Source organism: Lonchura striata, chromosome 3, assembly GCF_050655825.1.
Source record: "Lonchura striata isolate lonStrDom1 chromosome 3, ASM5065582v1, whole genome shotgun sequence".
Classification (NCBI taxonomy): Eukaryota; Metazoa; Chordata; class Aves; order Passeriformes; family Estrildidae; genus Lonchura; species Lonchura striata.
The window spans coordinates 2,487,722-2,503,570 of NC_140705.1; the positions used below are offsets into that span (position 1 = coordinate 2,487,722).

Sequence of the window (15,849 nt, forward strand, 5' to 3'; positions counted from 1 at the left end):
TCCCATTCACTGCTGTTGGGTTAAGGAAGGAATTTACAAGTCAGGCATAAAAATTCTGTTAATTATGTTTGGCTCTGCCCCCAGTTGAATCTTGCTTGTCCTGAGTTCCTGGTATCGGTCTCCCCACTTCTGAACTTAATATTTAAAAAGCCTTTTTTATTTTTCTCTTTGCTTCCTCAGAATTTGTATGTTCAGCAGCAGGATAACTACCACTGAAACAATAGTGTAGGCTACTCTTTCAGTGGCCTTGTGAACAGCCAGTTTTGTTCTTCTGATAAGCCCTTGCCCTATCAATTGGGAAGTGCAGCATATAGTCATTTCCTGCACTTCGAGCTGCCCGTTCCTTCTGAGCTCCGAGGCAAGCACTGAATCTGCTTTTTGTTCTTGCTGTGGCACTGTACTACTGATGGCAGCAGAAAGCAGTTAGTTAGTTCATCAAATACAAGCGCTGTTCCTGCTTGGATATTTATTCTGACCTTTACTTTGGACAGTTTCTCTGCCATGATCAGATTCTCTGATTACAATGTCAGCTTTCACCAGAAATCTCTTTGTGATTTAACTGGCAGCGTTTGAGGGTTTGAGCAACTGGGTGTGCAGCAGCTCTGACATGGAAGTGGTGCTTGAGTGTTGAAAAAGTTCTTCCTGGCAATGGAATTTCCTTTTTAGGCTCTACCATACGTTTTATTTTATGACTCAGGGCAAACTTCTTCACTTGCCCCTGTTCCAGTGTGGAATATGGAAATAATACTTTCAGGGCTGTTTAGATGTTTTTATATTTAAGAAGTATGTGGAGATTCTTGGCTGGCTGTTAATGGGTGCTGCTGCTCTTGGGAGTATAACCCTGCTTGTCAGAGGTGTAGTTACCCAGAATGAGAACTGGTTATGTGAGCTAATACTGATTTTCCATGGCCCAGGAGGGAGGAGTAAGTAGCTGATCAGAGTCTGCACAAGTAAATTGCATTACATGTGATTTCCAGACATCATAGCTGGTCATTCCCTGTTTGCATTTCATGGGAGCTCCATCTGCTTGGTGGAGTGGTGCTGTTTAGTGATAAGTCTGAAAATGAGGGAACTTGCTGAACTTGAAACTTATTCCTCCCTCTTTAATTTCCTGGTCCACAGAAGTTGAGTGATGTTAACATATTGGAGATTCATAAAATTTAAGGCGAGAACAGATAATTAAATTGCCTTCCCTGATATGTTTTATATGCTTTGTATCACAGGCTTTTAAATTTTAATCATTTACTCTGAAACTGAGACCAGTAAATGATGTTTGGCTAAAAACAATTTGAAAGCTTTCCAGCCCTGAGTGTCCATCACTGGTAATTTCAGGCTCATCACTTCTCTTGGTAGTTATAAGAGGCTGATTTCTAATTTGAATTAGTCTAAGTTGTGCCGCTGGTTCTTGTTAGGATTTTCCTGACAAGATTAGAGCCCTTTAGAATCCAGGACTTTCTTGCCATGAAGGTACTTACACTCTGTAATCAAGTTACTTGATAGATAAGGAAACAGAGTTGAGCTTTTAAGTCTCACTCTGAGGCATTTTCTCCAGCACTCAGATCATCCAGTGATTCTTCATGGTCTCTGTTTATTTTTAACATTGTGGAGACCAAGAAAGGTGCCTGCTCCAGCCTGTGCCTGATCCATACCAAATTCCGAGGTGCCTTTAGCCCTTTTTGCTGCATGGCCATTGAGAAGGTTCCCAGGAGCCCTTTTGCATAGGGAAATCCTGTTCATGAGCCTTGCTGCCCCAGCACTGGCATTCTTTACTCGAGTAAAGTCTGCCATTTAGTAGTCACAGTCTGCATTTTTTAGATTATAAATTAGCCTTTGTATTCTGATGGGTTTGACTTTCCTGAGCTAATTTAAGGCAGGTTTCAGCCTCCTTTCTCCTGCTGTCCTTTCCTCCTAATAATGTCCTGTTGTGCTACATCCTGGTGTCACTCACAGATTTTTATCTGCAGTGATAAAAATGTTGAACTGCATCAGACCTTAAATTTAGTGACAAAAAAAAAATAGCATGATGCAATCCCAGGAAGTAGATTAAGAAGTGTCTGACTGACAGCTCTCGGATACGAAGCAGCCAATGTGGGTTTCCAGCAGAACCAGAGTACGCTCTGTGCGTGTACTTGACTGTGCTCAACTACATTTGTAATCTCAAAAGAACAAACTTAGTCCTTTATCAAGACATTTGCCATTAAAACGTGCTGACTGGCACTACCAGTGTCCTTGTTCTGGTAATTCTTTACTGGGAAAATACAGATTTTTCTTTTCCTGTTCTTTGCCTGGGTGGATACCCATCTTAGAGCTTTGCAGATTTGCTCCATCCCCTCGCTGAGCATTGGTGAAATGGAAACATCCACCTGGCCTGGGGTGAAAGGCCTCTTTGGTGCATGGGTTTTAGGCTGATTTAAACGTTCCCCTGCAAATGGACTTGCTGGGAATCATCTTTTATTGCTGGTGAATTAGAAGGTGCTTCATGTGACAAAGGCATGTTGCCCCAGTCAACACAAAACTGTTCCCAGTGGTTTTTCCTTCCACTAGAAAGCTACTGGGGTTTAAATTTTATTATTGGTACTGTGCTTGTTTTTTAAAATGCCTTGAGTCTTGTACTTTGGTTGTTAAGAGAAACATCCCAAGGCTTTTTGTTTCTGGATGTCCTCAAGGGTAAAATGGGCAGCACTTTTGGGGTGACTGCGGTGCATCTGCTGCCAGGTCCGTGGAATTGTGGAAGTGCTGAACTTCCTACCTTTACAAGGCTACTTCTGAAGATACTCGTGATTTACCCTTCAGTTCATGGGCATTATTCTCATAAATACTGGTGTCACTCCTCTGTCACACTCAAGGAAATTCTGATTTATTCATAGCACTGTGCCTTCTTGCGTTTTGTTAAAAATGCAGCTGCCTTCGCTTGCTGGCTCTTCCCTTGAATTTCCCTTTTCCTGTCCCAAACTGATTTAGCTTTTACTCCCTCCGTATTGCAGCTGTAATCAGCAGTGCACAGGAATGTTGTCTTCTACAGGAGAGGCATTATTTTTTCATTGGTTTTTAGGATCCTGGATAACGTGGAATCTTGAAGCCAAACCTCATTTAAATACCACTAACAGGAAGAAGTAAAATGTGTGGTGTTCTAGATTGTTTGGTGTTTTTTTTTTTTCAAGTTGAGTGTTTTCAAGGATTTGCTCCCTGAGAAAGTCCCCTATTTTGAAACCTGCAAATTCCAGGCAGATAAATTGCAGGGAGGTCAGGCGAGTATCTAAAGTTTGGGATGTCTGCTTCCCTTCTGGCTATCGGGTGGGAAGCTGGCCACAGCGATAGGCTTTGAGGAAAGATTGGGAAGAGAGAAGAAAGGGGAGAGCACTGAGGAACAGGATCTTGGAGGCTGGGGAGGAAACTGGAAGAAGCTGTGCCGTTTGTTCTCCTACACTCCGAGGTGTGGAAGTGGAAGGCAAGTGATGAAGACCCAAAGCTGTGGAGTTCTGGTGGACGTGGCTATGTCATGTCATGGCAGCCTCTGAGCTGAGCCAGCAGCTCTCCTGCCTCCCGGTTAAATCAGGATCTGATTTTCCTGTTCCTCTGCTGTCTTCTTGCAGGAGTTGTTTATTGACTGAAATTGTTTCCATATGGCTGCAATGTAGAGCTTGATTACATTAAACGTGGTGCTTTCCTGTGGCATTACAGTGCTATGGAAAGATCATCCCTCCCTCTCTCCCCTTCCTTCATAAAACCTTGGGCTTTGAACTTGTTCAGGTATTATCTTCTTTCCCCTCTGAGCCTTGTAAAATGGGAAAACTGGGATCCAGATCTATTTTGGGTCATTGTATTTGATTGCTTAGGTGGGTTACCTTGGCATATAAATGACTCATAAAATAGTTAAAATGAAGATTAAAGTGGCAGCAATGCTGGAACTCGGCCTCCAGGGTGTTAAACACTGAACAAGCAGAAAACCTCTCTGCTTCCAGAGAGGTTTGGGACAGTCCATTTGGATTGTACTTGTTGACACTAATGATCCATTTAAATGCTGCTCCAGGAAGGTGTTAAAATTCCTGTACTCTGGATGCTGGAAGGCAGATTCCCTGCTTATCTGGAGCCTAGAGGCTGTGTCCAGTTAGTGGGAAACAGATCTGTTTAATGGCAAATGGATGCATCTATATCTTTGATAAGAATAAAAGCTGATTGCTGGCTAAGTTGGCAGATAAAACCAGCAGTGAAACATCTCTACCTTCTCTTCGTAATTACACCTAAACCTAAGTTTATAATCGGAATTCAAAATTGATTTTTTTGTTTAAAAAAGTTTTCTTTTTAAATAGGTTGAAATATAAAAATGCCTTTTTCTAAAGCCTGAGCTTTTTGGTATAATGCCTCTGTTCTTGTAATGGACTCCAACAGAACCTCAGCATTGTATTTCTACTGCCAATATCTCAAGTCAAACCAGTGGAGTGGTGGTTGTCCTTGGCTGAACACATGGAACCAGAGTCTGACAAAACAGTAAACCTGTTTTTTTGACAGAAGTAGCCTCTTCTGCATGTGCATAGAGAATATTTACTTGATTTCTGTGTATACCACAGCCTATTTAATTCAAAACTGAGAAACCATTTGGGAGCTTTAAATGCCGAAATACTTGTTTTCCTCCCCTAACATAAGGTGGAAAAAAGAACAATGAGGGAGGAGATTCACTAATACTGAAATCTTTCCGTGGAGGACACAGCAAGGTTCAATTCATTTAATAAAGAGAATTCATTTGTTTTCACTAAAGCATTTTAAAATGCAAACCATGTTTCTGTAACCCTTTTATGCATCCTGCACCTATGATGTATCATTCAAGATTAATAAAACCGTAATACATAAAAGCTGGCATTTTAAAATTGTTTTATAAACAGTCTGGATACACAGGGTGGAAACTGGAATGCAGGTATGCTGCTCTTCAGGCCCTTGCCTGGCTAGAGGATGAAGTTTTTGGGTTTTTTTTGATTTAGTGGAAAATGAAAGGTTTAGGGGAAGATTTAAGCCCTGAGCACGTGTTGATGTTCAGGGTGGTGTCAGTCACTCCAAGGTGTCCATGGCTCAGAGAGAGGCTCAATGAATGTCCCTCAATAAACGTCCTTCCTAATTTAGAGGTATCTGACTTGTGAGCTGGCAGGTAAAAGGCCAGTGACCATGGAGTTGTCATGGCCATCTCCTCTGATTGTCCTTAAAGGAATTACTGCTCTTCAGTGCTTGGAGCAAAAGATGTGGGCACCTTCTCCAAATTGGGATATTGCAAGTCTTAAAACTATGAGAGCTGCCTCCCTTTAGCCCACACTGAGACGTGACAATCAGGGAGGGTGGATTTAAACCCTTCTGTTCTGCTTGTTGTTTCAACACTGCTACTTGTCCAACATTTCCAGTATCGGGAGGAATTTCCTCATGGAAAGTCAGTCAGGCATTGGAAGCAGCTGCCCAGGGAGGTTTGGAGTCCCCATCCCTGGAGGGGACTGGATGTGGCACAGGAAGGGACAGGAGGTGATGAATGAGGCACTCAGTGCTCCGGGCTGGTGACAAGGTGGGGATCAATCACAGCTTGGACTTGGTGATCTCGGAGGTCTTTTCTAACCCAAATGATTCTGGGATTTTTTTTTTTTTCTTTTGTTTTTGTGGATCCTTTGATGGATGGCTTGTAGACATTGCGAAGAGAGAACTTCTTGCAAAAGGCTGAGGATCCTGCAGCTGGATGCCTGCAGATCTCAATTTATCTGGAAATCCTCTCTGCTTACCTCCCTGTTTTCCAAAACACTGTGGGAAAGGTAGGCTGGAGAAACAGGAGTTTTCTTCTGTCCCTCACACAACCCACTGGCTACATGGGAGCAAAAATTAAGACAAGGACATTTAATTTTAAGTGTTGTCATCATCACACAGAAAGTCACAATTTATCTTTCCTTCTCCCTGTCACAGAGCTTGTCTGTGCTGCTACTCACACAGCAGAGCTGCTTTCTGCTTCTTATCCACTGCATGACCAGCTAAAACAAAATTAAAATTTCACTGCTTTGAGCCCCTCCAGAACTGCCTTCAAGAAGCAGCTTTACCCTAATCAAGTTCAGTTGGTTTGCCAGTTATTTTTCCATTGATTTCCAGAACTGCTAAAACACAATGAATTGGTGAAGACTCTCTTGTGTATTTTGTGTGAGCTCAGATATTTGAATATGGAGTAGATGAGTATAAATATCTGCAATTTCCATTAAAATTCGATCTCTTTAAGGAATAAGTCCTTAAAACAAGCTCTAACTGACGTTAGAGGCAGTGGGATTACTCTCTGTTGGCTCTCACAAGAACTGAACTGGAACTATATTGTGGATATTTTGTTTTTAATTAGCAGATCACTGAGTTCTAGTCCTTTCATATTTAAGAATAATTACTTCTCCATTGTTTTTGCTTCTGACAGACTTTTACTGTCAGCCTTCCAGAGGAGACATTGGCCCTCCCTCCAGTTATCTGACAAAACAATTTACTGTGAGCAGCCTTCCCACACCCCTCATGGCAGAAATTTGCCTCTGATGTCCTCCTTGGTGCTGCTCCCCAGCTCTGTTTTATGCTCTTCTTCTCTTCCAAATAAAACCTGCACAGGGATGGGATTAAAACACTTAAACTCCCCTTGCCCACTCCTGAAAAATTCCACTTTCTTGCTGGCTGTCCAGTGAGCACCGTGTGTTCCATGTCCTGCAAATCACTGGATGAAGAGGATGATCCTTCAGTTTTCTTCTAATGAGAATGACTTCTGAGAAGGCTGCAGGCTCAGGGCCATGCTGCCATTGCAGTATTATCAGTACATTTTGGCTGCAAATGTGATTTCTTTTTTCTTTAATATTAAAGGGAGGAGTTATGACTTCTGAGCTATAATTGTGTGGAGACATTATTTGGGCAGACCTCCTAAACTCTCCTGCATTAATCTGGATGTGCTGGATACGAGCTCTGTGCTCTTACAGCTGCTGAGGAGAGTCTTGGACCGTGACTGATGTTTGCAGAAAGCAGAGAAATTGCAAATTACGTGTTTTGATGCTGCACCTTGCCTGTTTTCTCTGCTATTGTTGGTAGTATTTCTTTTGTATCCATTCCTGCACCATTTGTAGTCACAGTTCCCAGTTCTAAATTTAACTTAAACCCAGTTTTGACTTGACTTTTTGCTTTTGGCCTTAGTCAGCCACCAAGCAGAAGTGATTTAGCAACATTCCCTCAGGTTTCAGAAACCACCCTGCTGCACCGTGCCTACTCCAGGGCTCTGAGGCTGCCGGGCTTTGTAGGAAGATGTATTTTTGTAGCCCAGTCATTACCCCAGCACCAACCTAAATCCAGGTGGATCATCGTGTTCCTGCACAGTTATTTTTGGAGCAAGTTGCACTGGAAAATTTCACTTAAGGTGAGAGTTTGACTGGACAAGCTCAAGAGGTGCTGTCCAGCCTCTGCAGTTCTGTGGTCTGTGCAAAGGGGGAAATTAAACAGATTATTTTAATGGAGATGCATCCTTGTGCTTTTCATCCTGTCCCCTGTTCTCCCTCTCACCTTTTCTTTGAAAAAGAGAGTTTTTAAAGTGTTTTACTGTAGTTCTTCAAGACATGCAACTCTTGCTAGATTGAACACCGTGGCTGGCACAGGGGAGACTTAAAATGCAGTTGTTTAATTGGCATTTTACATGGCACGCTTTGAAATTGAGGATTGATTGAGGCTCCTGCTTTGCTGCTCTGTTTCTGCAAGGCAGCAATGGTACAGAAATAAGGGGGTATGTCCTGAGAGTGTTGCCTGGAGCTGGTTCTGAGCTGCACCACTACAGGGCTATGCAGGTTTATTACTCTGCATTTGGGCAGCTATAAAGTCATGTGTATGCAAGAATTGCAAAACTCAGCATAGGAACTGAGTTCAGTTAAAATCAGGTGTAAGAAATGTGCTGTTGGGGTCAGATCTGAAGTTTGCCTTAGCTCTGGCACAAGGCTGGTTAATGCAGTGCTGGATGCTGAGGAGAGCCTGGAAGAACAAGGCAAACATTTGACCCCTCTCCAGAACATCCTTGAAGCCATCCTCACTGTGTGCTGCAGATGTTCTGGATATTCTCTGTATGCCTCCTTTTCCACCCAAAGGGAGGTCCAGATGTGTTGAATCCTGAGCCATGTCCATTGGAGTGTTTTCCTCTGCTGAATGTCCCATACCTGGAGGCCAGGTAGCCCTTGTGAAGGGAGGTGCTGTTAGTTCAGTTCCTAGTGAGACAGTGTCCTTAATTTCTAATTTAAGTCACCTTTTTTACATTTTGGCTTGTTTCATTCTTTTTGTTTTCTTTTTCTTTAAATCTCTGTTCAGTCCTGTGCCACTTTAAGCATGAACAAATACAGTATTTAGAATGTGATCTGGATAGTGAGTCCTTCCCATCCCCATCCTCACTGGTGTGTTCACAGGGCTGTTTAATAACTCTGGTACTTGGTTCACATGGAATGATTTGGGAGAGCATGGACATGTCACTTCATGGTCTGACTGGAATTTGGGATAGTTTTGCTAGAAGTGATTAGGGGAGTGTCCAAAGTTCTGAGTCAGCAAGACCCTGCGAGTGCTCACCCCTAGCAGAGAGGGAGGGCAGGACACAGCTTGGATTTCTGATGGATCTGCATCCAGAAAAACACACCTGGCTGTGTCCAGAGTGGCACAAACCCTGTGGAATAAGGGCAGGGAATGATTTCTCTCCATTTTGGGCACTCTCCAAACATCTCTGGGACTTGCAGTTACTGTTTAACTCTGGCTCTGTGTACTCTTCATACGCAGGGACTAAGTCTGCTGTCCTTCAGAAAATGAAGGTTTTTTTCTGACCTGTCAGTGCCTTTTTGGTGTAGATGTGATTGCTATTTGCCTGTCATTTCTCTAACTTGTAAACCTGTCTCCAGTGTATGCAGTTTTATGTCCCATTAGCTTGCTCTTTCTCATCTTACTGCACAGCACTGTAATCATCTGTTCTCTTTCTACCCCTAAATACTGGCTTTAAATACTGTTTTCTAAAAACCTTCCTCCTAGAAACTGCTTGTGTGATACTTCCCTTGCATACAGTGATATATGTAAGACTTGAACAAAGAATTTCATATTTAGTTCATTGTAATTTTTTTTTTTTATAGATAATTTATTTGATAGTTGTGCTTTTTGGCACCTCCTAATTTACCTAAAAGGTTATTTTTTATAGGACATATGTTAGCACAGTGTTTCAAGTGCTGTTCAGCAGTGGTGATTCTTCAGTGGGGGGGAAAGAGCTGAAAGCAAAGGAAGTTCTGTGAGTTGCATCACTGAAAGCACAAGGGTAAATGTTTTTTTCTTGCCAGTTGTTAAGTCTGTTTCCTGCTTTTACTTTAATGTCTGCGTATAAAAAGATTTTGGTTTCTTTGTCCCCTTGCACTTGAACTAGAAACTGTAATCTATTTGTGGTGCATTGTAGAGAAGTTATTTTTTTAGTACTTTCGGTTTAACAGTTTCTCTGTAGAGAAAAAAAACCAGATTGAGGCATCCTTCCAGTGAAATATAAAACTAGAGGATTGTGATATCTGAATTTAGCAATGCCTCTGCTAATAGGACCAAAGATGACAAACCAGATTGAATAGTCCCTTATCCCTCTGTTTTGGAGAGAGCCAGGCTGAAGAGAATAATCTGCAAATAAATAGCTGGGAATGACATTTGCATTTCTCCTTGTAAGAAGTTGGTAACAGTTCTACAAGGAACGGATTGGAAATGAGTTTTCTTAACCTGTAATGAGTAGGGAGCTTAAATTTCATTGCTGCTGAGGATTTCTAGCCAAAGATTTCTGTTTTACAGCTGTTATTAAAAATTTATGGGGCAGCTCGAGATCAAAGCAAATATATATTCTCTCTATTATGTAAACTTGGTTTTGTGCAACATATGCATTGCATCTATATAGTTTAGGCAGGATTTTTTGTTCTAGCAAAGGCAAACATAGTACAGTTATAGCCCAGTGACTAATGGTGATCTGATTCTCTTTCTTCATTTCTTATTTTCCAAGCAGCTCAGGAAAAGTGAGGTGCTGCCCTTGCCTTGTGTCTTGGTTGAAATCTTCTGTACTGTGCTTCATACTGAGGTTTTGTTACAACTGGTTTTTTTTTGTGTTCCACATAACCCAGGTTTCCCACTGGTGTGCTGAAGGACTTCCTTGGACTGCCTTTCACTTCTTTAAGTCCAGACCTGAAAATATTTATAGAGAAATTTAACCTTATGGGGTGGATCACCCCCCAGTCAGGGCTTTAGGGTACAAGAGGTTTTCAGGAATGGGGTGGCCTGGCTTCTGTGCCACACTCCAGATACCGGGCTCCTTATAAATACCTTGTGTTCATTCATATTTCTTCTCTGAATATTTTCTTCTTGCCCTCCATTCCCACCTTGCTGCATATGAAAGCAAGCTGTCAATATTAGCATCTTTTATCAAATTTTTAGAGTAAGGGCTTTTTTTTAATATGTTAGCTTTGAGAATATATTGGTTGTCAATCTCAAACTTTACCAGAACCTGCCATCTCATTTTCAAAGTGAAAGCTTAGACATGAACCCTGATGGTTCCAGTTGGAGAAAACAACTGGAAAACCTAAAACCACAGGATCATTAAGGTTGGAAAAGACCAAAGAGATCAAGTCCAAGCTGTGATTGATCCCCCAACTTGTCACCCAGCCCAGAGCTCTGAGTGCCACGTCCAGGCCTTGCCTGCGCACCGCCAGGGATGGGAACTCCAAACCTCCTTGGGCAGCCCCTTCCAGTGCTTGAGCACCCTTTCCATGAGGAAATTCCTCCTGGTTTTCCAACCTGAGCCTCCCTTGGCACAGCTTGAGGCTCTGTCCTGTTGCCATGTCATGGTTTCTGAAGGGCTGTGGTTGCTGTACTCAAGCATCTCGTAGAGATTCACACATTCCAGTTCTTTTTTGGTTTGTCTTCCTTGTATCCCACTCTGTCCCATGTTTCCAGCTGCCCGGTGGTCTCTGAACTCTCTTTGATTTATTAAAAAAATATGGATGTTGATCTAGTACCAATATCCAACTGTGATGGACAAAAACTCTCTAACAGTTTAAAGTTAGAAAGTGTGTGTTTATTCGACGCCGGGCAGCGTGCAGGATCACTCCCAAATCCACACCACAGCTTCCAGGTGGTTACAGAGTCTTTTTATCCATACAAGTATTGAATACCCAAAACACAAATACATATTCATCATTTTGGTACATCCCATTCCTCTCTTTGTATGCTAATCACTCCAAAAGCCCTCCAGCATGCGTGGTTTGTTCCTTGAAAGGGGTCGGTGTCCCTTTCATGGGGAGGGGTCCCAAATGAAGAAGTAAATGAAGTCTTCCTCATTCTGACCTTTCTACCTTTTCAATGCAATATGTCAAATGAACTCTTGGTAGAACTCCCATTCCTTGTCTTCAATTGGTTTCAGAACAGAGGAGGCCCACAATTGTCTTATGTTCCTAAAAGCTATTTGTCAGTTTGTATATTCTTCATTATAAACCCAGCTAACTAAACATTGTGCTGACAAGCAATCAATTATTAGTTAACTACTAACTCTTAACTTCAAGGCCTACTCATTTATTTTAATTAACTCTAGTAAGGCTTATTTCTAACTAAAATCTTAGCTCCTCTAAAATCTCTAAATTCCTTAAAATTTACGTTTCAACATGAGCTGCTGCTTTTGCACTTGCTTGGGTTTGTGTGCACAGCCCTGAGTGTAGCTGAGCCCTTGGTGTGCTGTTACTTTAAAGCACCGATACAAAGGCTGTAGAGGGAGGGAAGGCAAAAATCTGAAAAGCTGCTGGATCTTAAAGATTAATCAGCCTGGTTTAAATAACAAGCAAAGCTACAAACAGCCTTTTCTACCCAGCGTGCTTTCTTCCATTGCTTTTGCAAAGTTGTTTCTCCAGGGGAAGATTTCAAGCTCCATAAGACTTGTGTTCTTACATTAGTGTCAGGACAAGGGCTAAGATTATTTGTGTGAATATGTAAAAAAACAATTCCATTACCTGGGGTTCCTTTCACGCTTTCTCCCCAGTGGAATTATGGCCTCACATTGCATGATGGTGTATCTGTTCCTGTTTGTGCAGATCTGAATTAACAAACTCAGGCCAGGGGGCTCCTGTGCATGAGCTGAGAGAAGAAGAAGTCAGTGTAAATGACAGCCTATGACACAAAACCAGCTCTATTTATAAATGTAATGAAGGACATACAACAGTGCTCTCACTAGAGGGGTGCAGGCAGACCTAGGGTTGCTGTAACGTGGGTGGTTTGTGGGGTTTTTTGTATTTTTTTTTTTTCATTTGAAGGGCAAAAACCTCCGCATCTGTGAACAGCTTCCTGCACCCTTTTAACTCACAAAGATTTGATTCAGTTCTGCTGCAGGGAAGGGAGTGGTAGGAGCAACCTGAAGATGGGGGCAAGTCCCAGAGCACATCACCCCCCAGCACTGCATCAGCAGAACTGGCAGCCCCTTCTCCTCCCTTTGCTGGGGCTTTTCAGCTCCTCTCCCTCCTGGGTTTGTCTGCTTCCCTAAGCAGGCTCAAAGAAGGGTTGTAAAACCACGATGGGGGCAGGGGGGAGCAGGTAGAAATGATAATTTATTCCTTTACATTTTCTCTTCTTTTCTAAATTGATTACCAGTTGTGCTTACAAAGCACCATTTACAACAGAAATCAAACCTGAGGGGGTCTTGTTCAGATCTGGATCAAACAGCAACTTTCCATATTGGTGGTACTGACTTGCTGTCTCTTGGTGGACTGTAAGGTATTAGAAAAAGGTCTCTGAAATAATTGCAGCAAATGGGTATGGTCTGTCTCCTGGGCACGTTCTCAAGCACTGTCAGTGTTGCAGAGATTGTCTGAGAAGCAGAAGCGATGCAGGATTTTATCAATATTTGTAATTAAGAAAATATTCTGGCTGAAATGGTCAGTGGTTTTATGAATCTGCTGTGTCTTGTAGTATTAGTGGGCTACAGGGTGGCCCGTGGAACTGTTTGCAAAAAGTTGGACTTTTTTTTTTTTAAGGTTAAGAAATTTGATCTTAACCCAAGGCAAAGGGAAGAAGTGTTGTGCACAGCAGCCAAGGTGGACAGGACATCTGAGGTTGTTGTCAGACCTCTTTGTGCCTGTAAAGCGTTGAGATGAGAATTAATAGTTTTACCACCATCAGAGGTTGAGATGAGAATCAATAATTTGGAGTGTGCTCTGGTGATGGAAATGTGTATATAAATGTACACATTTATATGATAAAATGAAAGTGTGTATTCATTTATTGAACAGCATTTGATATAAGATCAGAGTTTATATTTAGAGAGATAAAACAGCTTTTTTCTCTCACCCCATGAAGAGCAGGGTGAGAGGGCAGGTTTGGGTCACAGGGAGGTGGAAGCAGGACTGGGAGGACTGGCTGTGGTCCTCTGTGGGACACTGGGGCCCAGGAAAGTGATGCTCCAGCATCCTGCCTCTGTGGCAAAGCAAAATGTCAGCAGTGATAAGTGATGGAGGGAGAGATTTCTTGGTGGTTGGACATTTATTAAGGAAGGATTTTTTGCCTTAGAGAGGCTTAAATCGTGATATCCATCAAAGAGTGGTTATTAGATCACCTGGCAAGCAAGAGAAAACAAGGAAAAACAAGAAATTGTGTTTTCTAGCACTTGCTGTCCTGTTGCTTCTCTAGTCATGATTTTTTGGGGAAAATTGTTTTTGCTGAATAGTGGATTCTCAGACAGGCAGTTAAGGGAAAAGAAGTCTGTTGCTTTTATTTGAAACATCTTGGAAAGGAAACAGTCTTAAAGGCAACAATAAATGTTCTGGCATAATGCAGACTAAACCATCCTTAAAACAAGTCTGTATCCATCACTCTGATATACTGGAGTCCCAGTCTGCTGATTTGATGTCAGGATGATGAATTATGACCTTTTATTATTTATTTATTTTAAGGTTTAGTTGCAGACTTTATAAAAATATATAAAGTCTGCAACTAAAGTAGGTCTGGATTTCGTTGTGAGGTTTATGGGATGGCTGGGAGAAGTCTATGGTTTTGGAGCAGAAATGGGTGGCTTCTTTTCTTGTATTTGTGTATATTTTATATATACCCAAATGCGTTTGTATGTACATAAAATTTATTTATATAGACACACTTTACGCTGGGTGAAATTACAATCAGGTGTAAATCACTTTTACTTCTGTACATGGCAGTGGTTAGAGGTCAATATGTGGGTGTTGCCTCCTGTGCTCAGCAGGGCTCCTATGTGTGGAGACACAAATTTAAGCTGATAGGGAACCAATTTCAGATGAAGCTTTGTGAGGCGCTCACAGTGACACTTGGGTTGTACAGATTTATTTAAATTGCTCTGAGCTCTGGTTTAATCCTTCCAATTTGTGTAGACAAAGCCATTGGAGAGCATCCCTGAAAATACCCTGCAAATGTTTTGCATGGCAAACATGGTGCTGCAGTTCTCCCAGGCCATTTCAGTCACGGGGTACCATGGGATGTGGCCAAGCCCCTTGGCCTGCCCCGTGTCCCTGCAGCTGTGGTTCTTGGCATGCAGTGCTGCAGTGTTCACTTGTGCAAGGCTGTGCAATCATGGAATGGTTTGGGTGGGGAGGGGCCTTCGAGCTTCTCCCATTCTGCTCCACGGGCAAGGACACCTTCCACTATCCCAGACTGCTCCAAGCCTTGTCCAGCCCAGTCTTGGACGCTTCCAGGGATCCAGGGGCAGCCACAGCATCTCTGGGCACCCTGAGCCAGTGCCTCCCCACCCTCACACGGAACAATTCCTTCCCAATATCCCATACATCCCTGCCCTCTGGCAGTGGGAAGCCATTCCCTGTGTCCTGTCCCTCCATCCCTTGTCCCCCTCTCCAGCTCTCCTGGAGCCCCTTTAGGCTCTGGAAGGGGCTCTGAGCTGTCCCTGGATCCTTCTTCAGGTGAGCACCCCCAGCTCTCCCAGCTTGGCTCCAGAGCAGAGGGGCTCCAGCTCTGGAGCATCTCTGGATTCCTCTGGACTCTCTCCAGCAGCTCCACATCCTCCTGCTGTTGGCCCCAGGGCTGGAGCAGCTCTGCAGGTGGGGTCTCACCTGAGAGGAGCAGAGGGGCAGAATCCCCCCTCCCCTGCTGCCCACACAGGACATGGGGGGTTCTGAGATGTGAGTGCACATGGCTGGGGTGTGTCCAGCTTCTCTCACCTCAGCACTGCCAGGTCCTTCTCCTCAAGGCTGCTTCGTATTTAGTCAGATATGCCTGGAGAGGTTGCACATTACCAGGCCTTTGTTTTAAAATAAAACTCTCAAACAGCTCTCCTGACCAAAAACCTCAAGTTTTTCATCGTCTTTGAGTTTGCCAGTGTGGCTGTTGGAAAGCTATGGCCTTGGCTTGTGATAGTGTTGATATCTCATCTTGGTGTCTCAAATAAATCTGATACAAAATTTCATCAATTGCCTTATTCCTCATTTGGATTAAAACCTTCTCTACTTTGTGACAGTGAGTAAATCACCCCCTAAATTTCTTGACGTTGCTTTTGCAGCTTCCTAGTGTGGGAGTGACCAACTCTGCTTGCTCACAGCAGTTTAATAATTTCTAAGCAACTTACTACACCTGTTGGAACATTTCCTTTATATTCCATGTGATACAAAACTCATGCCCAACCCCTTCCAGTTCATATTTTTAGAAGGTGTTAGAAAAAAATGGTTTGATTTTAACTTGCATATTTCTTCTTAAAGGAATGATGAATTTATTTACTCAAATATACTCAAGACCCAAATTCCTCTGGTTGTCCTGTTGCCTTCTCCCAGCATTTCCTTTGCTCCCCTTCCCTTAGCTGCTCAGGGCAGAAGTAGGACTGTTTGC

At 42.8% G+C, this 15,849-nt stretch overlaps 1 protein-coding gene across 28 annotated transcripts in view; it reads left to right on the forward strand.

Moving 5' to 3' along the window:
* HMBOX1 (homeobox containing 1) overlaps positions 1-15,849 on the forward strand; it is a 118,352-nt gene that overhangs the window by 6,529 nt on the left and 95,974 nt on the right. Inside the window, exon 1 of one of the 28 annotated variants that reach the window (XM_085574351.1) lies at positions 5,794-7,390. The exons of the other annotated variants lie outside the window; for them this stretch is intronic. The gene's annotated coding sequence lies outside the window, so the exon portion shown is untranslated. Of the gene's footprint in view, positions 1-5,793; positions 7,391-15,849 lie in introns of those variants that run through there. 28 annotated transcript variants of the gene reach the window in all.